Genomic DNA, 27318 nt, shown 5'->3' on the forward strand with positions numbered 1-27318 from the left:
TATTTCCTCTGGTGGGGAAGTCCAGAACAAGGGGGCATAACCTTAAAATTAGAGCTAGGCCATTCAGGGGTGACGTCAGGAAGCACTTTTTCACACAAAGGGTAGTGGAAATCTGGAATTCTCTCCCCCAAAAACCTCTTGAGACTAGGGGTCAATAAAAAATTTCAATACTGAGATTGACAGGTTTTTGTTACGCAGGGCTATTAAGGGACACGGAAATAAGGCAGATAAACGGAGTTATGATACAGATCAGCCACAATCTAATTTAATGGTGGAACAGGCTCGAGGGGCTGAATAGCCTACTCCTTTTCCTATGTCCCTATACCCTGATAGCAGCCAGGATGCATTCATTTAGCACAAGTCCATCATGTGACTATCAGGCAGACTGGACTCGTTGCTGCTAGAAGCACGAGGACACTCACTGCAGGGTCAGCATTGAGAAAGCCAGGAACAGATATGGAACACAGATACAATGAAGCTCGTGCCTCCACCTCAATACCGATGGGATGCTCCAGCAGAGACTCTGTTGTTTGGTTAGATGATGGGGAAGGATGGGTTCTGCTCTATAGCCCTGACAAGGGTTTCCAAACCCATATCTACCTGCTACATCATCACCATTTTTCAATCCAGAGAAGAGTAACCATGGAGAAAGAGGATCAGGAAATACAGCTTCAATGATTCTAATGTAGTTCCAAATTTAAAAAAGGGGGATAAGGCAGAACCAGGTAACTATAGGCCCATTATCTTGACTTCAGCAATAGTAAGATGTTCAAAGGAATGATTGGGGATGCCCTAAGGGTAGACGTAGAGAAGATGTTTCCACTTGCAGGGGAGACCAGAACTAGGGATCATAAATATAAGACAGTCACTAATAAATCCAATAGGGAAATCAGGAGAGACTTCTTAGCCAGAGAATGGTTAGAATGTGGAATTCGCTACCACAAGGAGTAGTTGAGGTGACTACCATAGATGCATTTAAGAGGAAGCTAGATAAACAAATTTGGGAGAAAGGAATAGAAGGGTATGCTGATAGGGTGAGATGAAGGAGGGAGGGAGGAGGCTTGTGTGGAGCATAAATTGGCATGGACCTGTTAGGCCGAATGGCCTGTTCCTATGCTGTACATTCTATGTAATTCTATATAATGTAATATATGACCACTTAGATAGAGAAGGCCTAATCAGGGACACCCAACATGGATTCCGGAAAAGAAGGTCGTGTCTAGCAAATTTGATTGAATTTTTTGAAGAAGTCATCTGGATAGTGGATCAGGGTAACCCAATAGACATTGTCTACCTGGACTTTCAGAAACCTTTTGATAAGGTACCGCTCAAGAGGTTTCTCTACAAGTTAGGATCTTGTAGAATTAGTGATAATCTGCTGCGGTGGATTGAGAATTGGCTGAATGCCCGTTGGCAGAAAGTTTAGTCAATGGATTTGGATCTGCTTGGAGACCAGTTAGCAGTGGTGTCCCACAGGGATCAGTGTTAGGACCTTTGCTATTTACCATTTTTATTAATGATTTAGGTGTAGGTGTTGGGGGAATGATCCGCATATTTTAAAAACAACACTAAGATATGTGTGAACGTTAGGACTGCAAGCAGATCTCGATCTGTTGGGGGAATGTGTTTGGCAAATGATGTTTAACTTAGAAAAATGTAGTGTTATTCATGTGGGCAGATCTAATGCTGAATATAGTTAGACCCACCAGAGAACAGAACTTAAGCCAGTGGGGAAAGAGAGAGGTCTGGGTTATAGTGCATCACTCTCTAAAGGTTCAAGACCAATGCTGTGAAGCTATAGCAAACAGGTTGCATTCACAGGACAATTCACTATAAAACAACGCATACCATTTTGCCCTTATACAAGAGATTGGTCAGACCTCAGTTAGAATACTGTGTCCAGTTTTGGTCTCCTGATATGGTGGGCGATAGGGAAGCTCTGGAAAGGGTGCAGAGGAGGCCATAAGATTAACACCCAGTTTAAAACACTTTTGTTTTTTTCCTTAATTGGTCTGAGTTTTTAATCTGTTTTTTCTCCTCTCCCAGGAGATTACGTGGCTCTGGGTGGGTGGGGAGTGACCACTGGGAGCTTGCATAGCACAGGAGTAAAGTCTGACCAGACATCAATTCTACAGAGTGCATAAGGCATCACAACCGTATGGGACAGGCTGGATGGAGCAATAGGTCTTTTCCTGTCCATCATTTTTGAATGCTCATACATTCAGAACCCTTGGCACAGGGTGAAGAAAGAAATGCTGCCAGGAAGTCTCATGCTTCAATCATTCAGCCAAGCCTTTAATGCAATCCCTGCATGAACAGTTATATCCTACTGTACACAATACAGGGACCCTATGGACAGCATGTCCCCCATTTACAATCACTGAACTTCAACTACTGTGCATAACCATTAACCCACTCCCTGCTTCTTTAATATGTTCCTTCACAAAAGGAATCTTGGGCCTACATTGAAATAAAGGGCAATCATTTTATTTCCCTACCAGTGCTCTGTCAATCACTGAGCTTTCTCTACACACACTACATGGTGTGTGTTTTCTGCTCCCTAATGTAGCACGACTTCTATGTGCTGACTTTATGGGAACTGCAAGGTCGACAAGCACTGGGGGAGAAAACAAGGTAAATCAGGAAGTAGTGATTCGGTGAAGCCAAGTTTGAGTTTATAAAGGCTGTATATAGTAGGAGGAAGAATTAGACAGTTTTGAGGTCTCGGGAGAGTGCCAGTCAGCGTAGGAGACGTTACAACTTCAACATGGCAAGGGAGAAGGTGTGTTTGGAGCTTAGGGATATCGAGAGAGGAAGGTTCAGAGGAGAACTGACCATAGTAACACTAAAATAAAGACAAGGAACCGGGAGGCTCGAGACTCATCAGAAATTGGACCTGGGGCCTCACGGTAATAATCGGGGAGCACTCCTGCTCCTACCGGTTCCACAGGAGGGGAAGCGACAAAAAGGTTCCCTTATAATTTCTTCAGTGGCTGGTTAGGCCCCTTAAGAACTGGAAAAAATAGTCAGAGTTTGCATGGTGCAAGCACTGCCCAGTTTTTCAGGCATTTTGTAACAGGCACAGGACCCTTCTTTGTACATTTAAATTCGACATTAGGTTTTAGGTGGCCGGCAGGGATACCAATTTCTCCCTCTAATTACTACTCGCTCACTGCTGTCCCTCTCCCCCCGCTCCCTCCCCCCCACCTCACCCCCGGCTAAGACCAGCTAACTGGGGATCAAACCCGAGCTCTTAGGTGATTTTAAATGACCTGACAGAGGTCTTTAAGATTATGAAAGGGTTTGATAGGGTAGACGTAGAGAAGATGTTTCCACTTGTGGGGAGTCTAAAACTACAGGCCATGAATATAAGAAAGTCACCAATAAATCCAATAGGGAATTCATGATAAACTTCTTTACCCAGAGAGTGATTAGAATGAGGAACTTGCTACCACAAGGAGTAGTTGAGATGAATAGCATAGATGCATTTAAGGGGAAACTGGATAAACACAAGGGAGAAAGGAATAGAAGGATTTGTTGATAGGTTTAGATGAAGTAGGGAGGGAGGAGGCTTGTGTGGAGCATAAACACTGTTAGGCCAAGTGGCCTATTTCTGTGCTTTAAATTCTATGCTATTCTTTCCTGATCTGCCTGACTCTATACACCGCACAGTCCACTTACCCACTGGGCCGTTGAGAAGCACTGTTTGGGATTCAGCCACCGTGAAGCTTTCCTTGCAACCTTGCACCAACCAGCAGCTGTAAATCACTGGATTAGCGCCAGCAGCGGAATCTGTGGTCAGCAGCAAACGCGCGATACTTTGACCCCATGCAAATGCCTTTCAACTAATTGACGACAAGGATCCATACTAAGGTTGCCAACCCTCCAGGATTGTCCTGGAGTCTCCGGGAATTAAAGATTCAACTCCAGGACATTGCTGCAAGCAACTTGGGTAGTTACTCAGACTGGCAAAATGTGGGAAGTGGTGTTCCACAGGGATCAGTGCTGGGACCACTGTTGTTCACAATTTACATTATCAATTTGGACTGTAGAAAAGAGAGGACTGAGGGGTGACCTGATAGAGGTCTTTAAGATTATGAAAAGGTTTGATAGGGTAGATAAGATGTTTCCACTTGCGGGGGAGATCAGAACTAGGGGCCATAAATATAAGACAGTCACTAATAATCCAATAAGGAATTCAGGAGAAACTTCTTTACCCGGAGAGTGGTTAGAATGTGGAACTCGCTACCACAAGGAGCGGTTAAGGCAAATAGCAGAGATGCTTTTAAGGGGAAGCTAGATAACCACATGAGGGGGAAAGGAATAGAAGGACATGTTGATAGGGTTAGATGAAGAAGGGTGGGAGGAGGCTCGTGTGGAGCATAAACACCGGCACAGACCAGTTGGGCCGAATGGCCTGTTTCTGTACTGTACATTCTACGTGACTCGGGAGAAAAATCATAGGGGCATTAAAAAAATTGTGTGTGCTTTTTTTCATTTTCTTTGAACACTTTCATTAAAAACTTTGGAGATGGGATAAAAAGTCTGTTTGACTGACAGTCAAGCCTCATCCAATCGGGTAATGAAGAATCTGTTCACTTTTCAATCAGCATGGGAAGGTGGTGCGCCACGAGGATGGACACGTCGGGCGACCAATGGCAGGCGTGTGGGGGAGGGGCGGTTGGCGGCAGGACGTCATGTGATCAAACCTCCAGGAATGCATCCAACCAGTGTTGGCGACCCTAACCCGTACCATCGCGCTCTTGTTAACACACAGTGCATGTCCCCGCTTTAAACTTTTAATTTTCACAGTTGCGAATCGCGCAGGCTTTAATTTTACTGGTGAACTTTCCATTAAATGAATTCATTTGCTGTCTGATTTAGCTCCATTACCAGAGGGCCGGGGAGTTCAGCCGCAGTGATTTGTAAAAGTAATGTCATTAGCATACAGATTAATTCTGCGAGAGAAAGGTTTCAAACAAAGGCCCCTACATAATGCCAAATTAATTATTGCCTCTGTCGGCCTGGGAGTGAAGCACAAAAGAAAATTCCTAATCCCATCCAATAACTGAAAGGCCAGACAGTCAGCACCAGCGCGCAGAGTGAACTCTCTCTACCAATCAGAGGCCCAGGCTCCTTCTCCCCAACCCCCCCAACCGAACAGCCAATGCGACTGTCCCAATGTGATAAATCAACGCATCAATCATGGCTGAACTTTGCCCCGTGCAAGGGCAGCAAGTAGGAAACTTTATTCAAGAGCACGCTGAGGCAAATCGGATTTATTTTAATGCTGCCCCAGAATTAGGCTCAACAGAAAAAACAAACTTGTGACCATTGGGATGTAGATTGCGTACCATGGGAGTAAAGTCTGACCAGACATTAATTCTACAGAGAATTATTGTTTTCTTCATAATTTGTGGGCAAGGGAAAAGGTTTTCTAAGTATTTCAAATGCCAGCACTAACAGTGTAGTTAATGGAATTTAGAATGGGCTTTGCCTGGTTCTCCACTAGTCTTCTTCCTTCCTCCATACAAGTGCCAGCTGAGTGGGTAGCACTCTCGCCTCTGAGTCAGATGGTTGTGGGTTTAAGTCCCACCCCAGATACTTGAGCACATCATCTAGGCCGACACTGGCAGAAGGCAGAGGGTGATGGTCGAAGGTTGTTTTTGTGACTGGAAGCCTGTGGCCAGTGGGGTACCACAGGGATCGGTGCTGGGTCCCTTGCTGTTTGTGGTCTACATTAATGACTTGGATATGAATGTAAAAGGTATGATCAGTAAGTTCGCTGATGATACAAAAATTGGTAGGGTGGTAAATAGCGAGGAGGATAGCCTCGGTCTGCAGGACGATATAGATGGGTTGGTCAGATGGGCGGAACAGTGGCAAATGGAATTTAACCCGGAAAAGTGCGAGGTGATGCACTTTGGAAGGACTAACAAGGCAAGGGAATACACAATGAATGGGAGGACCCTAGGCAAGACAGAGGGTCAGAGGGATCTTGGTGTGCAAGTTCACAGATCCCTGAAGGCGGCGGAACAGGTAGATAAGGTGGTAAAGAAGGCATATGGGATACTTGCCTTTATTAGCCGAGGCATAGAATATAAGAGCAAGGAGGTTATGATGGAGCTGTATAAAACACTGGTTAGGCCACAGCTGGAGTACTGTGTGCAGTTCTGGTCGCCACACTACAGGAAGGATGTGATCGCTTTGGAGAGGGTGCAGAGGAGATTCACCAGGATGTTACCAGGGCTGGAGCGCTTCAGCTATGAAGAGAGACTGGGAAGATTGGGTTTGTTTTCCTTGGAGCAGAGGAGGCTGAGGGGGGACATGATTGAGGTGTACAAAATTATGAGGGGCACAGATAGGATGGATACTAAGGAGCTTTTTCCCTTCGTTGAGGGTTCTATAACAAGGGGACATAGATTCAAGGTAAAAGGCGGGAGGTTTAGAGGGGATTTGAGAAAGAACTTTTTCACCCAGAGGGTGGTTGGAGTCTGGAACTCACTGCCTGAAAGGGTTGTGGAGGCAGGAACCCTCACAACATTCAAGAAGCATTTGGATGAGCACTTGAAATGCCATAGCATACAAGGCTATGGACCAAATGCTGGAATATGGGATTAGAGTAGACAGGGCTTGATGGCCGGCGCGGACACGATGGGCCGAAGGGCCTCTATCCGTGCTCTATGACTCTATGACACATCAGTGCTGTACTGAGGGAGTGCTGCACTGTTGGAGGTACCGTCTTTTGGATGAGATGTTAGGCTCCATCTGCCCTCTCAGGTGGACGTAAAAGATCCATGATACTATTCAAAGAAGAGCAGGTGAGTTCACCCCGGTATCCTGGTCAATATTTATCCCTCAGCCAACATCACTAAAACAGATTATCTGGTTATTTATCTCATTGCTGTTTGTGGGACCTTGCTGTGCGCAAATTGGCTGCCACGTTTCCAACAATGATTATACTTGAAAAGTATTTCATTGGCTGTGAAGCTATTTGGGACATCCTGAGTCGAGGAAAGCGTTACTGGCATGTGCTGAGTTGCAGACTTCAGCCTGAATGCTACAACTGGCCTCAGTACTTAAGGCTTCAGAGAGGAAGAAAAATCGGCCAGTGTTCCCTAAGCAGGGTTGGAAAGTGTTTGTGCATGGATACCAGTTGAGGACAAGGTTAGACATGGCTGTGATGCCCCAAGTTGCAGAGTGTCATTAAAGTTACCTACAATGTACTCTGTGGCATATCACCCAAAACATTGTTTCACTGGAGGGCTGGTGTGGGTAGGTGGACTGGTATTCCAGGGGCGCTCTTGTAACTTTGGGCTCAAGCCTATTGGAATATACTTGCTGATCGAAGCTGTTTGGGTATGATCACAGTGCACTCTCACTTAACCCCTCTCTATACTATTTAATGCCAGTATTATCCCATTGTTTTAAACATCAGTGATCGAGAAATGTAGCCCGGTGTTGGGCAGGATAGAGGGAGCTATACTCACCAGTGAATCCTACTGAACCTGACTTGGGAGTGGCTTGTAGAAAAGTGTAGAGGGAGCTGTACTCTGCCGCTAAACCATTCTGCACCTGCCCTGGGAGTGTTTGACAGGACAGTGTAGAGGGAACTTTACTCTGTATCTAACCCGTGCTGTACCTGACCTGGGAGTGTTTGATGGGACGATTTAGAGGGACCTTTAATCTAAATCTAACCCATGTTGTACTTGACCTGGGAGTGTTTGCTGGGACATTGTAGAGGGAGCTTTACTCTGTATCTAACCTGTGCTGTACCTGACCTGGGAGTGTTTGCTGGGACATTGTAGAGGGAGCTTTACTCTGTATCTAACCTGTGCTGTACCTGACCTGGGAGTGTTTGACGGGACAGTGTAGAGGGAACTTTACTCTGTATCCAACCCGTGCTGTACCTGACCTGGAGTGCTTGACGGGACAGTGTAGAGGGAGCTTTACTCTGTATCTAACCCGTGCTGTACCTGACCTGGAGTGCTTGACGGGACAGTGTAGAGGGAGCTTTACTCTGTATCTAACCCGTGCTGTACCTGACCTGGGAGTGTTTGATGGGATGATGTAGAGGGACCTTTACTCTATATCTAACCCATGTTATACTTGACCCGGGAGTGTTTGACGGGACAGTGTAGAGGGAGCTTTACTCTGTATCTAACCTGTGCTGTACCTGACCTGGGACTGTTTGATGGGACAGTGTAGATGGAACTTTACTCTGTATCTAACCCATGTTATACTTGACCTGGGAGTGTTTGACAGGACAGTGTAGAGGCACCTTTACTCTATATCTAACCCATGTTGTACTTGACCTGGGAGTGTTTGACGGGACAGTGTAGAGGGAGCTTTACTCTGTATCTAACCCGTGCTGTACCTGACCTGGGACTGTTTGATGGGACAGTGTAGAGGGAACTTTACTCTGTATCTAACCCGTGCTGTACCTGACCTGGAGTGCTTGACGGGACAGTGTAGAGGGAGCTTTACTCTGTATCTAACCCGTGCTGTACCTGACCTGGGAGTGTTTGATGGGATGATGTAGAGGGACCTTTACTCTATATCTAACCCATGTTGTACTTGACCTGGAGTGCTTGACGGGACAGTGTAGAGGGAGCTTTACTCTGTATCTAACCCGTGCTGTACCTGACCTGGAGTGCTTGACGGGACAGTGTAGAGGGAGCTTTACTCTGTATCTAACCCGTGCTGTACCTGACCTGGGAGTGTTTGATGGGATGATGTAGAGGGACCTTTACTCTATATCTAACCCATGTTGTACTTGACCTGGAAGTGTTTGACGGGACAGTGTAGAGGGAGCTTTACTCTGTATCTAACCCGTGCTGTACCTGACCTGGGAATGTTTGACAGGATAGTGTAGAGGGAGCTTTACTCTGTATCCGCCCTGTACTGTACCTGCCCTGGGAGTTTTACAGCTTTACTCTGTATCTAACTGATGTGGTACCTGACTTGAGTGTGCTGCATAGAACAGTGTGGAGTAAGTTGCATTCTCCATTTGCCTGTGTTGCACCTCGCCAGCAAGGCTTTGGAACTAAGACAGGTACAAAAAGGTGTCAGCATTTCTTAATAAGCACAACAATTAGCCAGTTTGTTTTGAAGAATCACAGATTCCCTTAGAGGACAATTTCATCTTCTGCTGGTGTGATTTGCTAACGTTAAACCCAGTGGGTTCAAGTCAGGTGAAATGGTAAACTAATGTCACATTGAATTCAGTGAGAAGCCATTAACGTTAATCATTCTGGATTAGGGCTGCTCCCATGGGCTTCTAATAGACAGCTGTAAAACTTAATGATTCTTTATAATGTTACATGGAATAAGTCTAAATTTTTTACCTGAACCTCATTAAAGTGGCCACACTAAGATGCGAGCACAGTACTATAGTATCCAGACAACCTGCTGAAAACTGGAACGTCCCTTTCTAAATGGGAGGCATGACTACCCTGTCTGGAACTGAACTGCCACGTGACTGTCTAAAGTGCCTCAACGCTCAGTGCTTGTACAGCCAGCTCCTGAGGTATTCATGTACGAGGAGTGCACTGTAGGTTTATTTATTCAGTTTCTTTTTAGAGAAGTATCAACGAAGAATTTAAAAAAATACAGCTCTATGTTTGAACCAGCAAGAAAAAGAAGATAAGTAAAAAAAACAACTTAAAGTGTTCCGTCAAACCCAAACCCGTTCATTTTGCTCTCTGCAAATGGAAAACTCGGCTGTACAAAGTCTTCTGTCTTTTCTTTCTCTGTTAGCTCACACCACATGTGGTCGTGCTTTGTGCTCCAAAATGTTTTGTTTTTATGTCGGCCGAGCCAAGGAATATGTCGCAGTACGTGTCTGAGTGAGATTCTTCCAGCACAACCATCATTGACTCTGATCGCCGTGGAGACTTGTCGCTGCTCATCAGCCTGAGAGACATCTTGACAAACATGCTGGCAGTAACTTCTGCCCCAAGGATCGTAGGGTCATGTCCATTATCTTACGGGCCACAGAGCTTGTAAACTGTTGGTTGTTGGGTAGATGCTGGCTGAATGACAATGACTTTGACCCAGAGGTATTCAGACCTCTGCAAATGGAAAGAGGGGCCATGTAAATGAGAATCAGCTACAGGCACAATGTGGTATTGGACAACCTGAAAAGAATGAGAATAGAGTTGTTCTGTATGTTTACGTAGAGGGGATCAGCTAGACCCGACAGTTCTACCTACCCCAATCCTTCCCAACGGACCCTTGATGCAAATGTCAACCATTCTATTAACATACCCAACTAATAACAACAACTTGCATTTATACAGCGCCTTTAAAGTAGTAAAATGTCCCAAGGCACTTCACAGGAGTGTTATCAAACAAAATTTGAATCTGAGCCACGTAAGGAGCTATTAGTACAGGTGACCAAAAGCTTGATCAAAGAGGGAGGTTTTAAGGAGCATCTTAAAGGAGGAGAAAGAAGAAGAGAGGTTTAGGGAGGGAATTCCAGAACTTGGGGCCTAGGCAGCTGAAGGCACAGCCGCCATTGGTGGGGTGAAGGAAAAGCCCCTCAACAACCAACATGGCATCTCTTTATCAAGAGTCTGTTGGAGTGGGAGACAAAAGGTCCAACCTAGATTGCCAGCTGGCCCTTTTGGATGAGGTACGTTCCTTGTATGCTTTAGGCAGGTCACTGCTAATTGTTTATTTTTATCTCCAGTTTTGTAATCCTGGGAACGACTCTCTTTCAAGCACTGTGCAATGAAAAGCAAATGGCGGGTTTGGCTACACTTTATACATGTGGTCCAATGGAGTCAGCTCCTCTGCACAGCACTAACTCTCCTTCCGTCTTGTCCAACAGGAATTCCCAATCATTGCATGCCCTGTTGAAATGTGGTATTTTCTGAAAGCAGTTTAGAATATTCATAATTATTTATTGAGGCACATAGGAACAGGAGTAGGCCATTTAGCCCCTCAAGCCTATTCTGCCATTCAATGAGATCATGGCTGATCTGTGACCTAACTCCATATACCCGCCTTAGCCCCATATCCCTTAATACTTTTGGTTAACAAAAATCTATCAATCTCAGATTTAAAATTAACAATTGGGCTAGCATCAACTGCCATTTGCGGAAGAGAGTTCCAAACTTCTACCACCCTTTGCATGTAGAAATGTTTCCTGACTTCACTCCTGAAAGTCCTGGCTCTAATTTTTAGGCTATGTCCCCTAGTCCTAGACTCCCCAACCAGCGGAAATAGTTTCTCTCTATCTACCCTATCAGCTCCTTTTAATATCTTGAAAACTTCGATCAAATCACCCCTTAACCTTCTAAATTCCAGGGAATGCAACCCTAGTTTGTGTAATCTCTCCTCATAATTCAACCCTTGGAGTCCAAGTATCATTCTAGTAAATCTATGCTGCACTCCCTCCAAGGCCAGTATATCCTTCCTAAGGTGCGGTGCCCAGAACTGCTCACAGTACTCCAGGTGTGGTCAAACCAGGGCTTTGTACAGCTGTAGCATAACTTCTACCCCCTTGTATTCTAGTCCTCTAGATATAAAGGCCAGCATTCCATTAGCCTTTTTGATTATTTCCTGTACCTGTCCATATTTTAATGATCGGTGTACACGGACCCCTAAGTCTCTTTGGACCTCTACTGTTTTGAGCTTTTCATCATTTAGAAAGTACTCTGATCTATCCTTTTTAGGTCCAAAGTGGATGACCTCACACTTGCCTACATTGAAATCCATTTGCCACAGTTTTGCCCATTCACTTAATCTATTAATATCTCTCTGTAATTTTATGCTTCCATCTACATTGCTTACAATGCTGCCTATCTTTGTGTCATTGGCAAACTTGGATATGTGGCTCTCTAAACTGTCATCTAAGTTGTTAATAATACAGTGAATAGTTGAGGTCCCAACGCAGATCCCTGTGCGACACCACTAGTCACATCCTGATAATTTGAGTACCTGCCCATTATCCTACTTTCTGTCTCCTGCTGCTCAGCCAATTTCAGAACCAGGGTCAATAATTTGCCCACAATTCCATGTTTCTTATGAGGGACTTTATTGAATGCCTTCTGGAAGTCCATATAAACAACATCCATAGACATTCCCCTGTCTACTACTTTAGTCACCTCTTCAAAAAATTCAATCAGGTTCGTCAGGCGTGACCTACCCTTTACAAATCCATACTGGCTCTCTGATCAGCTGAAAATTTTTAAGGTGTTCAGTCACTCTAACGTTAATTATATACTCTAGTAATTTCCCGACAACAGATGTTAGGCTAACTGATCTATAATTCCCTGGTTTCCCTCCCTCACCTTTCTTAAATACTGGAGTGACATGTGTAATTTTCCAATCTAAAGGAACGGTTCCTGAATCAAGAGAGCTCTGGAAGATTATAGTTAGGGCATCTGCAATGTGCTCACCTACTTCCTTTAAAACCCTGGGATGGAAACCGTCTGGTCCTGGGGATTTGTCACTCTTTAGTGCCATTATTTTCTTCATTACTGTTAATTTGCTTACGTTAGTTATGGTGAGTCCCCATCCCTGATTCAAAATTAGTTTCCTTGGGGCGTCTTCCTCTACTGTAAATACTGATGCAAAATAATTATTTAACATGTCTGCCATTTCCTTATTTTCATTTACAGTATCACCATTATCAGTTTTTAAGGGGCCCACATTGCTCTCGACCATCCTCTTTTTCCTAATATAATTGTAAAAATTTTTTGTGTTGATTTTGATAACACGATGCAGTAATGAGTTTGATTTTAGACATTGCGTGAGGTATAATGTATTCCAGCTGCACCCTTGTTCTGCTGCCAGTTGAAAGATTACCTGAGGGATGTTCAGTGCCACTTCATTAAGAACTGACTAACCCAGCACACCATCTTCCATTATCCTATTTTCCCTTAAAAGGTGCAATGGCCTCTCCCCCAACTATTCTCTGTGGCAAAGCATTCCAAAGAGTCCAACCACCTCCCCTTGATATTCAATGGTATTACCATCACCTAATCCCCCACCATCAATATCCTGTTGGTCGCCATTGACCAGAAACTCAACTGGAGCCACATAAATTGCACTAGAGCAGGTCAGAGGCTAGGTATGCTGCGGCGAGTGACTCACTTCCTGACTTCCCAAAGCCTTTCCACCATCTACAAGGCATAAGTTAGGAATGTGATGGAATACTCTCCACTTGGCTGGATAGGTACAGTTCTAACAAGACTCAAGAAGTTTGACACCATCCAGGACAAAGCAGTCCGTTTGATCGACAGCCTGTATCTCCACTCTTTCCACCACCGACGCACCGTGGCTGCAGTGTATACCATCCACAGGATGCACTGCAGCAACTCGCCAAGGCTTCTTCGACAGCACCTCCCAAATGCGCAACCTCCACTACCTAGAAGGACAAGGGCAGCAGGCTTTTGGGAACACCACCAAGTTCCCTTCCAAGGCACTCACCATCACCACCATCTTTTCAAGGGCAATTAGGGATGGGTATTAAGTCCCGGCCTTGCCAGCGACGTCCATATCCCGAGATTGAATTTTTAAAAATTCCATGCTCCACCAACCCTCGGCATAAAGAAATTTCTGCTAATCTCAGACGTCCCAAAGTGTTTCAAAGCCATTGAATGACTTATTGAGGTGTAGCCACTGTTGTAATGAAACGCGACAGCCAATTTGCACACATCAAGCTCTCATAAACAGAAATGAGCGATATAACCAGATTATTTGTTTTTGATGGTGTTGGTTGAGGTGTTAACGTTGGACACCGGGAGAACTCCCCTGCTCTTCTAATGGCTAGTTATGAAGTAGCTGCATGGACCTGTATGATCAGGGACACATCTGTCGTCATTTGAGTGGGGACAATGGGACGTGACGTCACTCTGAGAGATGCCTTTATCATTCATATCAGTTCCTGTCATTCCCCTGCTGCTGGGCATTCCCTCAGAACACCTACAGATCTATGTGAGAACTCACTGCCACACAGCAATGAGGTTGTGGGAGCCCGGTGAAGGATTTTGGACTTTTCAATATAGACTTTTAATACCTGTTGTTAAGGAAGACTAAAAGAACACAGCTTGACCAAAATCAGAATGCTTGATGTCTTTGTTTACTGTCCAGGATGTTTGGAGAGAGAAATGTGTCAGCAAGACTGAATGGAGCTTTGTTAAGCTGCAAGGTCAGGACTTGCAAACAAGGTCTGAGGAACTGATAAGAAATTCTTTGGTGTTAGAACTGAAAACAACCCAAATATGGTATTTTGTTCAGCAGCAGATTTGAAGGAAAAACATATAAAACAACCCATTCTGCAAAGGTTTCTAGGAGAACCACAGGTCACGTTGGAACAAGACGGCGGAGGAGAGGAACCTTTTTATTTTCCCAGGACAAAGGACTTGATCAATACTTCGGTCTCGAGTTGCACTCGCTAGAAAGGTTGCATGCGAAGCTACTAATTTCTGGTAAACAAAACCTGTCGTGTCTGTGTGTCAAATTAAATTCTTTAAAATTAGAAAATAACTACAGTGTTTCGCTTGATCTTTGACCTTTTCTATTCTGAACGAGAGAGAGGAGAAACCCCATACCTGCATGGTGACAATCTGAAGCTGATTCCCCAGCGTGGTGAATCCAGGCAAGACAGACTGCTGTAGATTGGAGCTCGAGGTGCGTACAGCCCCAGTCATAGCAGCCAGCCAATACTAGCAGTAGACATGACCCAGAGCAAAGAGGTACAAGGCTACAGCCGTCCATGGAAGTCCCTATTGATGAGCAGCAAGCTGCCACCACACTTACTCTTCCCATTGGAGTAGCACTTAGAATAGGTAGTACTGCGCAATCCAATTTCTAGGGCATAATCTACACGTCACCAAGGGTAAACACAGTAACAGCACCTACACAGAATAGTGGGAGAGAAATAAAATGATTTCCTCTGTATTGTGCACAGTAGGGCAGGACTGTTAATGCAGGCGTGGGATTATGTTCTTGCCTGAATGTTCTTCCAATCAATGATTGAACAACAAGTCTCACTGGCTGCAAGTCATCTTTGTGACGACCCAATTAACCACTGGAGAGCAGGGTCTTTAACATCTCCGAAAGTTACAAACATGGTAATGCATATAATTCAAAGTGTATTTAGTAACAACTGGTAACAATGATATAAGCCAACCTACTGGGTTTTGCCTTAAACACCTAACTTCCCCCTCCTTTTCCCCAGAGGTAGGAGGGGCTACATTTAAATTTCCCAACCACCCAGCCCCTCAGGATTGTAAGACTTTAAAAGCCATTTCTCCCTCTCTTTCCTCCATCAATGGTGGTAGCTGAGCCTCCAGGTGTTCCTGCTCCATTGTTAGTCTGCTCTGGATGACAAAACTTTGCAGCATTTAGGTAGACAGCTATTGTTTGTGTAGACCTTGTCAGGGCTATGCAGTAGGACCCCTCCCCCCCACTTCCCCGGATCTGTCCAAACAACAAAATCTCAGCTTCAACCTGCCGACTACACCAGAATTCAGGTGAGCTCCATCGGGCCAGAAATTGCTCCGAAATATTGGTGAGCTCAACAGCACCCTCCGTTTTTAGTGGTGAATTGAAGGAGCAAGTTCCCGCGTTCGCACATGCGCAGTGAAACGCGGAAATCCAGAACTCGCTTCTAGTGATTCACCGACGCTATGACAGCTTCAAATTAAAGGGCCACCACATGCTGCAATTAGAGAAATCACTGGAAAAGCGCCAACTTGCTTCTCTGCCCAACTGGAAAGTAACTAATTACGCCACCAGACAGGTACACTTAAAAATACTAGCTCTAAACTAAGTTTTAACAGCGCGGTAAGTCTTAATGACTGCCAAACAACTAAAAATTAACTTTTGAAAGTGTGGAGTCTCATATTATTCCTTATTTAATAGCTTTTGGTCATTCTTTTTAAAACTAAAAAATTAAACTTTTTTTTTTCCTTTTCCTTTCTGTCTCTTTAATTTAATTCAATTATTTCTTTGGCTTTTTATTAAAAAAAAATTAAATTTTTATTTACAATGACATACAGAATAATAACTTTAAATGAATGAAGTCTGCTTGCCTGCTTGAGCAATGCAGCCTGAACCTGTGGGAGGGGCTTCTCTTCCAGACAGATTTTGTGGGCGTGTCTTCTCCTCTCAGACCTTTCCAGCTGCACGGTAACTCACGCTGCTCAGAGGCTGGGTTGATAGCGCACAATTTTTTTTAAGGTTCAAATTCAAGCAATTTGACGCCACAGAGCCCGCAGTAAGTATTTTCTTTTGTTAATTTAATTCGCAGGAGCGGCAGTGACCATTGGCTTGTCGCTCGGATCGATTTCTGGCCCACTGTGTCTCCATTTCCCGTCTGTTCCAGGGCTGAACTGGGAATCGTTAGCCCCCCCCCACCCCCCCCCCAGCAGCCGCCTACCCAGTCTCGCTGCTTCTTCAAGCATGGTTGACTACTGCAAGATGACTGCATTGCAGCTGCTCCCCCCATAGTAAACCGAGGCTCCGTCTGCCCTCTCAGGTGGATGTAAAAGATCCCATGGCACTATTCGAAGAAGAGCAGGGGAGTTCACCCCAGTGTTCTGACCAATATTTATCCCTCAACCAACATCACTAAAACCGATTATCTGGCCATTATCACATTTCTGTTTGTGGGATCTTGCTGTGTGTAAATTGGCTGCTGCGTTTCCTACATTACAGCAGTGACTACACTTCAAAAGTACTTCATTGGCTGTAAAGCAGTTTGGGACGTCCTGAAGCAGTGAAAGGCACTATAGAAATGCAAGTCTTTCTTTTTTCTTTATGCATAGACAGATAGAGGTAGAGAGAGATAGATATGGATAGCTAGAGGTAGATAGAGAGAGAAATGGGTAGATAGCAGTTTGATAAAACATATGATCGATAGTTAGAACCACAGATATAGACAGATAGATAGGGCAACAGATAGATTTCACAAACCATACTATTGATTGATGGATTGATTGATTGGAAGATAAATATAGATTGAGTGCGATTGACTGATAGATAATAGAAAGATAATTCACCAACCATGTTATTGGGCTACATTGTTAAAAATATTTGTCTTGTGTGATGAAAACCATTGGATTAAAATATGACGTTTGATTCTCTGGATGGATGGGCTGAGCTGTCAGTGAAGAGTTCCTGAATTTTTACAATCCAGACAGATTTAATTAGCTGGAAAGAGAAAATAACATGCTCAGAAATCAATGTCACCACATCACAAAAGAGATTGGATTGCACAGGGGAGTGAGCGGTCAAGAAGAAATAATCAGCCGCTAGTCTGAATCTCTGGCCTGCGAAACACTAGGAAATTACGTGGTATATAAAAGAATTGTTAGGGTTACTGTAAAACAAAATAAGCGATGTCAAGTCAGTTGTGGAGACCACTGAAAGTGGAGATGGAAGTGCGGTGACAGCCCTGATTTATATTTTTAAGAGTGTGGAAGCTGGCACTTGACCTGCTGGTACTGCCCAGCATCAAGATCCAGTGGGTGAAGGTCAGTCCCTTGGCAGGTGTGATGCTGATCATCGCCGCACACAGAATGAAATGAACTCAGTCAGGCAGTTGAATGCTTGCCTTGGTTTGAGTGCCCAGGGCTCCCTGTCACTCTCGGCTCTCACACAACCTGGATTCAAACGAACATATGAAAATGAGGGGCAAGGAAAAGGTCAGCTGGCCCATCAAGCCTGACCCACACTCACGATACCGGTAGCATCATGACCAGACACTCCCTGCACCCCCCCCGCCTCCCCCCCACCACCACACCAGCAGTCATGTAATCTCCTGGGAATGGCAAAAAAAACAGGAAAAAAAAACCCAGGGCCAATAAAGGAAAAAAAAATTCTGGGAAATTCCTCTCCGGTCCTCTCAGGCGATCAAAACCAGTCCTGAGATCACATTGACCACACGTACGTTAACTGGTGATCCACCTACTGTCTATATGGTGCGCCCTGTGCCTTAGTCAAAGAGCAGGTCCAGCTCCCTCTTGAAGAGACTCAGCACCCGCCACACCAGCTGGTATTGTATTCCAGAGGCTCACTACTCTCTGCATTCCAAAGGCACCGCTGCCTTTAACAAGTGGAAGCAGCCTGCACCTGCCGCCATTTATTTTGCTGGTGGTCGGGCAGGGCTGGGAGGTCCTGGGGCCGAGATGGGGAGTCGTCCGGAGGACAGCGCCCGCGCAATCCGGCAGACTGGCGGCTACTCTCGTGAGGTGGACTCCACCCCCCTGGGAGAGTTCGATGGGACAGTGTGGAGGCAAACTTTACTCTATCCAACCTGTGCTGTACCTCGTGCTGTACCTGCCCTATGAGTGTTTGATTAACATAACAAATAGGAGCAGGAGTAGGCCATTTGGCCCCTCGAGCCTGCTCCGCCATTCAATCAGATCATGGCTGATCTTCTACCTCAATTCCACTTTCCTGCCCTATCCCCATATCCCTTGATTCCCTTAGAGTCCAAAAATCTATCGATCTCAGTCTTGAATATACTCAACGACTGAGCATCCACAGCCCTCTGAGTAGAGAATTCCAAAGAATCACAACCCTCTGAGTGAAGAAATTTTTCCTCATCTCGGTCCTAAATGGTCGACCCCTTATCTTGAGACTATGACCCCTAGTTCTATACTCTACAGCAGGGGAAACAACCTCTCAGCATCTGCTCTGTCAAGTCCTCTAAGAATTTTATGTTTCAATGAGATCACCTCTCATTCTCCTAAACTCCAGAAAATATAGGCCCATTCTACTCAATCTCTCCTCATAGGAAAACCCTCTCATCCCAGGAATCAATCCTGGGACAGTGTAGAGGGAGCTCTACTCTGTATCTAACCCGTGCTGTACCTACCCTGGGAGTGTTTGATGGGACAGTGTAGAGGGAGCTTTACTCTGTATATAACCCGTGCTGTACCTGCCCTGGGAGTGTTTGATGGGACAGTGTAGAGGGAGCTTTACTCTGTATCTAACCCGTGCTGTACCTGCCCTGGGAGTGTTTGATGGGGCAGTGTAGATGGAGCTTTACTCTGTATCTAACCCGTGCTGTACCTGCCCTGGGAGTGTTTGATGGGACAGTGTAGAGGGAGCTTTACTCTGTATCTAACCCGTGCTGTACCTGCCCTGGGAGTGTTTGATGGGACAGTGTAGAGGGAGCTTTACTCTGTATCTAACCCGTGCTGTACCTGCCCTGGGAGTGTTTGATGGGGCAGTGTAGATGGAGCTTTACTCTGTATCTAACCCGTGCTGTACCTGCCCTGGGAGTGTTTGATGGGACAGTGTAGAGGGAGCTTTACTCTGTATCTAACCCGTGCTGTACCTGCCCTGGGAGTGTTTGATGGGGCAGTGTAGATGGAGCTTTACTCTGTATCTAACCCGTGCTGTACCTGCCCTGAGTGATAGATTGGACAGTGTAGATGGAGCTTTACTCTGTATCTAACCCGTGCTGTACCTGCCCTGAGTGATAGATTGGACAGTGTAGAGGGAGCTTTACTCTGTATCTAACCCGTGCTGTACCTGCCCTGAGTGATAGATTGGACAGTGTAGAGGGAGCTTTACTCTGTATCTAACCCGTGCTGTACCTGGCCTGAAAGCGTTTGATGGGACAGTGTAGAGGGAGCTTTACTCTGTATCTAACCCGTGCTGTACCTGGCCTGAAAGCGTTTGATGGGATGGTGTAGAGGGAGCTTTACTAAGTGTCTAACCCGTGCCATACCTGACCCGAGAGTAACCGATCCTGTCACAGGGTGTAAAAAGTGAAATTTTGGACCACTAATATCTATTATCTTCATATGCACAAAATGCGCAAAATTGAACTGAGAATGAGGCATAAAAAGGTATAAAAATGTGGTTGAATGGTTAGATATCTGAAGAAGGGAAAATCCGATGTTTAAAAGCCGTGGCAGACTGTGATAAGAAAGATCCCATTATTCCAGAACTCTTAACTTGCTGAATAACCTCTTGCTCTTGTGCACTGACTGGATTGTGCAGGAACAGGTGCAGCAATACCGCCACCTAGTGTTGGAGGATCAATGGCAGTCTCCATGTTTCTTGTAAGGAATCTTACAACACCAGGTTATAGTCCAACTGTTTTATTTGAAAATCACAAGCTTTCGGAGGCTTTCTCCTTCGTCAGGTGAGTGTGGGACATCCATGTTTCTTGGCAGATTTGTTGATTCTCTACATTAATAGCAAGTGTGTTTGTGCTAACGCGATGGCGAGTAAAACCATGATAGGTTGTAGCAGTGAACTAACTCCCGTACTCGCTAACAGTGCAAACAGCTGCTTGAAGCTTCTAAATCAATAAGGGCTGAAGAACAATAACTTGCATTTATATAGCGCCTTTAACATTGTAAAACATCCCAAGGCGCTTCACGGGAGCAATTACCAAACAAAATTTGACACCACATAAAGAGATATTAAGACAGTTTTTTAGCCAGTACGTGACAAGCCCAACAAGAGGGGATACAATTCTAGATTTAGTCCTGGGAAATAAAGATGGGCAAGTGGGTGAAGTGACAGTGGGTGACTATATTGGGGATAGTGACCACAATTCAGTTAGTTTTAGCATTGTTATGGAAAAGGACAGAGTTAAATCAGGAGTAGATGTTTTAAATTGAGGGAAGGCAAATTTTACAGAACTAAGAGGTGATTTGGCAGAAGTGGACTGGACACAACTACTTGAGGAGAAATACTGCAGAAAGTCTAGAGGAGTATAGAAAGTACAGGGATGACGTAAAAAAGGAAATAAGGAAAGCAAAGAGAGGTCATGAGAAAATATTAGCTAGTAAGATTAAAGAAAACCCAAAGATGTTTTATCAGTACATTAAGAACAAGAGGATAGCTAAGGAAAAGGTGGGACCTATCAGTGGTGATGAGGGTAACTTGTGTGTAGAAGCAGAGGATGTGGGTAGGGTTTTAAATGAATATTTTGTCTCCGTATTCACAAAGGAAAGGGATGATCCGGACGTAGTCGTTAAAGAGGAGGTGTGAAATATTGGATAAGGTAAACATAACGAGAGAGGAAGTACTAGAGGGACTGGAATCCTTGAAAGTTGATAAATCACCAGGGCCGGATGGATTGTTTCCTAGGCTATTGAAAGAAGCCAGGGAGGAAATAGCGGATGCTCTAAGGATCATTTTCCAATCCTCACTAGATACAGGGGAGGTACCGGAGGACTGGAAGATTGCAAACATAGTACCATTGTTTAAAAAGGGTATGAGGGAAAGGCCGAACAATTATAGGCCGGTCAGTCTTACCTCGGTGGTGGGCAAACTATTAGAATCAATATTGAGAGATAGGATAAACTGTCACTTGGAAAGGCATAGTTTAATCAGGAATAGTTAGCATGGATTTGTTCAGGGAAGGTCATGCCTTACAAATCTGATTGAATTCTTTGAGGAAGTGACAAGGAGGATTGATGAGCGTAGTGCAGTGGATGTTGTCTACATGAATTTTAGTAAGGCATTTGACAAGGACTCACATGGCAGACTGGTCAGAAAGGTAAAAGCCCATGGGATACAGGGAAATGTGGCGAATTGGATCCAAAATTGGCTCAGAAACAGGAAACAAAGGGTAAAAGTCGGTGGATGACTTTGCGAATGGAAATCTCTTTCCAGTGGTGTGCCACATGGCTCAGTGTTGGGTCCCTTGCTGTTTATGGTATATATTAATGATTTGGACTTGAATGTAGGGGGCATGATTGGCAAATTTGCAGATGACACAAAAATTGGCCATGTAGTTGATAGTGAAGAGGATAGCTGTAGACTCCAAGAAGATATCAATGGGTTGGTGGAGTGGGCGGAAAAGTGGCAAATGGAGTTCAACCCGGAGAAGTGTGAGGTAATGCACTTAGGGAGGGCAAACAGTAAAAGGGAATACGTAGTAAACGGGGATATATTGAGAGGGGTAGAGGAAGTGAGAGACCTTGGAGTGCATGTGCACAGGTCCCTGAAGGTGGCAGCACAGGTAGATAAGGTTGTGAAGAAGGCATACGGAATGCTTTCCGTTATTAGCCGAGGTATAGAATACAAAAGCAGGGATGTAATGATGGAACTGTATAAAACGCTGGTAAGGCCACAGCTGGAGTGTTGTGCGCAGTTCTGGTCACCACATTACAGGAAGGATGTAATTGCTCTGGAGAGAGTGCAGAGAAGATTTACAAGAATGTTGCCAGGGCTTGAAAATTGCAACTACGAGGAGAGATTGGATAGGCTGGGGTTGTTTTCCTTGGAGCAGAGGAGGCTGAGGGGAGACTTGATTGAGGTGTACAAAATTATGAGGGGCCCAGATAGAGTAGACAGGAAGTACCTGTTTCCCCTAGCGGAGAGTTCAAGAACTAGAGGACACAGATTTAAGCTGATTGGCGGAAGGATTAGAGGGGACATGAGGAAAAACTTTTTTTACCCAGAGGGTGGTGGGTGTATGGAATTCGCTGCCCGAATTGGTGGTAGAGGCAGGGACCCTCAACTCTTTAAAAAGTACCTAGACCTGCACCTAAAGTGCTGAAAGCTGCAGGGCTACGGACCGGGTGCTGGAAGGTGGGATTAGAATGGGCACCTTCTGTGCTGTTTCTTTTCTATGGTTCTATAGGTGACCAAAAGCTTGGTCAAAGAGGCAGGTTTTAAGGATCGTCTTAAAGGAGGAGAGAGAAATAGAGAGGCGGAGAAGTTTATGGAGGGAATTCGAGAACTTAAAGCCTAGACAGCTGAAGGCACGGCTGCCAATGGTGGGGATGCGCAAGAGGCCATAATTGGAGGAGCGCAGAGATCTCGGAGGGTTGTAGGACTGGGTTGAGTTACGGGGATAGAGAGGGGCGAGGCCATGGAGGGATTTGAAAACAAGGATGAGAATTTTAAAATCGTGGCGTTCCCAGACTATGAGTCAATGTAGGTCAGCAAGCACTGGGGTGATGGGTCAACAGGACTTGGCGTGAGTTAGGATACGGTCTGCAGAGCTATGGATGAACTCCAGTTTACGGAGGGTGGAAGATGGGAGGCCGGCCAGGAGAGCATTGGAATAGTCAAGTCTAGAGGTAACAAAGGCATGGATGAGGATTCCAGCAGCAGATGAACTGATACAGGGGCGGAGATGGGCGATGTTACAAAGATGGAAGTAGGCGGTCTTGCTGAAGAAGCGGGTATGTTGTCAGAAACTCATCTCAGGGTCAAATAGGAACTGTACGAAATGGTCAACGTGCTTAATATGGTTTAACGCCATTTAGCTGACAAAGGCGGCTGTCTGCGATTAATATGGATGGTGTAAGTGGTGGGAACTATATAAACTTCTAGTTCACACGTCATTCTGGTGCGGTTCATGGTTCTCCTAAGACTCACTTAACAAAGATAATGTGTAACGGAGTCAGTTAGAGCAGAAAGATCCCAGGTTCTCTGTCTGGTCGGTGCTACCTTGGTTGATCTCACCCAGCATGGCAGGAGGGGCACCACTGATGATCTCAGTACCTGGACTTGGACATAGACTTGCCAATTCTCCAGGAATTCAAAATTAATCACCTGGACACTGCTACGAGCAACTCGAGAAAAATCATAGGGAATTTTTAAAAATTGTGTGCTTTTTCATTTTCTTTGAAAACTTTCGTTTATTAGTTATAAAAATATTGGAGATGGGCAAAATTATTGTTTGACTGACAGTCAAGAATCATCCAATCAGGTAACAGTGAGTATCAGTGGTCCCCAGTAGGTGGCGGTGTCCAGGGTGAGAATCCCACAGATTCCACGATCCCACCACCAAACACATCGTCCCCTCCCCTTTCAGCATTCTGAAGGGACCGCTCCCTCCGCGACCCCCTGGTCCACTCTTCCATCACCCCCAACACCCGCTCTCCTCCCCACAGCACCTTCCGGTGTGAATGCAGGAGATGCAACACCTGCCCTTTCACCTCCTCCCTTCCCACCGTCCAGGGCCCCAAACACTCCTTCCAGGTGAAACAGCGATTTACTTGTACTTCTTTCAAGTTAGTATACAGTATTCGTTGCTTATGATGCGGTCTCCTCTACATTGGGGAGGCCAAACGTAGACTGGGTGATTGCTTTGCTAACCTCTCTGTCCTCCGCCTCTTACACTGTTCCAATGAAGCTCAATGGAAGCTCGAGGAGCAGCACCTCATCTTTCGATTAGGCACTTTACAACCTTATGGACCTGACATTGATTTCAATAAGTTCAGATCATAACCACTGCTCCTATTTTTTCGGGCAGAAGGTGCTGGTAATGGTTCTGATGTTGCCATTTACAGCTCCTCTAGACCCATCTTTTGTTTCTTTACTTGTCCTATTCCCACCCTCCTTGCTTTGCACCATCATCCCTTTTGTTATTTATTCACTCCTGTCCTCCACCCTATCACAGACCTTCCCTTTTGTTCTTTCCTCCCCTCCCATCCCCCCTCCCCTTTCCCTGGCTCTGTACTTGCTTCAAAACTGTTTAATCTTCAACTTCTTCCCGTTCTGACGAAAGGTCATCGACCTGAAATGTTAACTCTGTTTCTTTCTCCACAGATGCTGCCTGACCTGCTGAGTATTTCCAGCATTTTCTGTTTTTATTTCAGATTTCCAGCATCCGCAGTATTTTGCTTTTGTTCCAGTAGGGGCAGTGTCCAGTGTGGGAATCCCATAGATTCCAGTAGGTGACAGTGTCCAGTGTGGGAATCCCATAGATTCCAGTAGATGGCAGTGTCCAGTGTGGGAATCCCATAGATTCCAGTAGGGGCAGTGTCCAGTGTGGGAATCCCATAGATTCCAGTAGGTGGCAGTGTCCAGTGTAGGTATCCCACAGATTCCAGTAGGGGCAGTGTCCAGTGTGGGAATCCCATAGATTCCAGTAGGTGGCAGTGTCCAGTGTGGGAATCCCATAGATTCCAGTAGGGGCAGTGTCCAGTGTGGGTATCCCACAGATTCCAGTAGGGGCAGTGTCCAGTGTAGGTATCCCATAGATTCCAGTAGGGGCAGTGTCCAGTGTGGGTATCCCATAGATTCCAGTAGGGGCAGTGTCCAATTTGGGTATCCCACAGATTCCAGTAGGTGGCAGTGTCCAGTGTGGATATCCCTCAGATTCCAGTAGGTGGCAGTGTCCAGTGTGGGAATCCCATAGATTCCAGTAGGGGCAGTGTCCAGTGTAGGTATCCCATAGATTCCAGTAGGGGCAGTGTCCAGTGTGGGTATCCCATAGATTCCAGTAGGGGCAGTGTCCAGTGTGGGTATCCCATAGATTCCAGTAGGGGCAGTGTCCAGTGTGGGTATCCCACAGATTCCAGTAGGTGACAGTGTCCAGTGTGGGTATCCCATAGATTCCAGTAGGGGCAGTGTCCAGTGTGGGTATCCCATAGTTTCCAGTAGGGGCAGTGTCCAGTGTGGGTATCCCACAGATTCCAGTAGGTGGCAGTGTCCAGTGTAGGTATCCCATAGATTCCAGTAGGTGGCAGTGTCCAACGTGGGTATCCCACAGATTCCAGTAGGGGCAGTGTCCAGTGTGGGTATCCCATAGATTCCAGTAGGGGCAGTGTCCAATGTGGGTATCCCACAGATTCCAGTAGGGGCAGTGTCCAATGTGGGTATCCCATAGATTCCAGTAGGTGGCAGTGTCCAATGTGGGTATCCCACAGATTCCAGTAGGGGCAGTGTCCAGTGTGGGTATCCCACAGATTCCAGTAGGTGGCAGTGTCCAGTGTGGGTATCCCACAGATTCCAGTAGGGGCAGTGTCCAGTGTGGGTATCCCACAGATTCCAGTAGGTGGCAGTGTCCAGTGTGGGTATCCCACAGATTCCAGTAGGGGCAGTGTCCAGTGTGGGTATCCCACAGATTCCAGTAGGTGGCAGTGTCCAGTGTGGGTATCCCACAGATTCCAGTAGGGGCAGTGTCCAGTGTGGGTATCCCATAGATTCCAGTAGGTGGCAGTGTCCAGTGTGGGTATCCCACAGATTCCAGTAGGTGGCAGTGTCCAGTGTGGGTATCCCACAGATTCCAGTAGGGGCAGTGTCCAGTGTGGGTATCCCACAGATTCCAGTAGGTGGCAGTGTCCAGTGTAGGTATCCCATAGATTCCAGTAGGTGGCAGTGTCCAACGTGGGTATCCCACAGATTCCAGTAGGGGCAGTGTCCAGTGTGGGTATCCCATAGTTTCCAGTAGGGGCAGTGTCCAGTGTGGGTATCCCACAGATTCCAGTAGGGGCAGTGTCCAGTGTGGGTATCCCACAGATTCCAGTAGGTGGCAGTGTCCAGTGTAGGTATCCCATAGATTCCAGTAGGTGGCAGTGTCCAGTGTAGGTATCCCATAGATTCCAGTAGGGGCAGTGTCCAGTGTGGGTATCCCACAGATTCCAGTAGGGGCAGTGTCCAGTGTGGGTATCCCACAGATTCCAGTAGGTGGCAGTGTCCAGTGTAGGTATCCCACAGATTCCAGTAGGGGCAGTGTCCAATGTGGGTATCCCACAGATTCCAGTAGGGGCAGTGTCCAGTGTGGGTATCCCACAGATTCCAGTAGGGGCAGTGTCCAGTGTGGGTATCCCACAGATTCCAGTAGGGGCAGTGTCCAGTGTGGGTATCCCATAGATTCCAGTAGGGGCAGTGTCCAATGTGGGTATCCCACAGATTCCAGTAGGGGCAGTGTCCAATGTGGGTATCCCACAGATTCCAGTAGGGGCAGTGTCCAGTGTGGGTATCCCACAGATTCCAGTAGGGGCAGTGTCCAGTGTGGGTATCCCACAGATTCCAGTAGGGGCAGTGTCCAGTGTGGGTATCCCATAGATTCCAGTAGGGGCAGTGTCCAATGTGGGTATCCCACAGATTCCAGTAGGGGCAGTGTCCAATGTGGGTATCCCATAGATTCCAGTCGGGGCAGTGTCGAGGATGGGTATCTCATAAATTCCAGTAGGTGACAGTGTCCAGTGTGGGTATCCCATAGATTCCAGTAGGTGGCAGTGTCCAGTGTGGGTATCCCATAGATTCCAGTAGGGGCAGTGTCCAGTGTGGGTATCCCACAGATTCCAGTAGGGGCAGTGTCCAGTGTGGGTATCCCACAGATTCCAGTAGGAGCAGTGTCCAATGTGGGTAACCCACAGATTCCAGTAGGTGGCAGTGTCCAGTGTGGGTATCCCATAGATTCCAGTAGGGGCAGTGTCCAATGTGGGTATCCCACAGATTCCAGTAGGGGCAGTGTCCAGTGTGGGTATCCCACAGATTCCAGTAGGTGGCAGTGTCCAATGTAGGTATCCCATAGATTCCAGTAGGGGCAGTGTCCAGTGTGGGTATCCCACAGATTCCAGTAGGGGCAGTGTCCAGTGTGGGTATCCCACAGATTCCAGTAGGTGGCAGTGTCCAATGTGG

The sequence above is a fragment of the Heptranchias perlo genome, chromosome 17 (genome assembly GCF_035084215.1).
Source record: "Heptranchias perlo isolate sHepPer1 chromosome 17, sHepPer1.hap1, whole genome shotgun sequence".
Classification (NCBI taxonomy): domain Eukaryota; kingdom Metazoa; phylum Chordata; class Chondrichthyes; order Hexanchiformes; family Hexanchidae; genus Heptranchias; species Heptranchias perlo.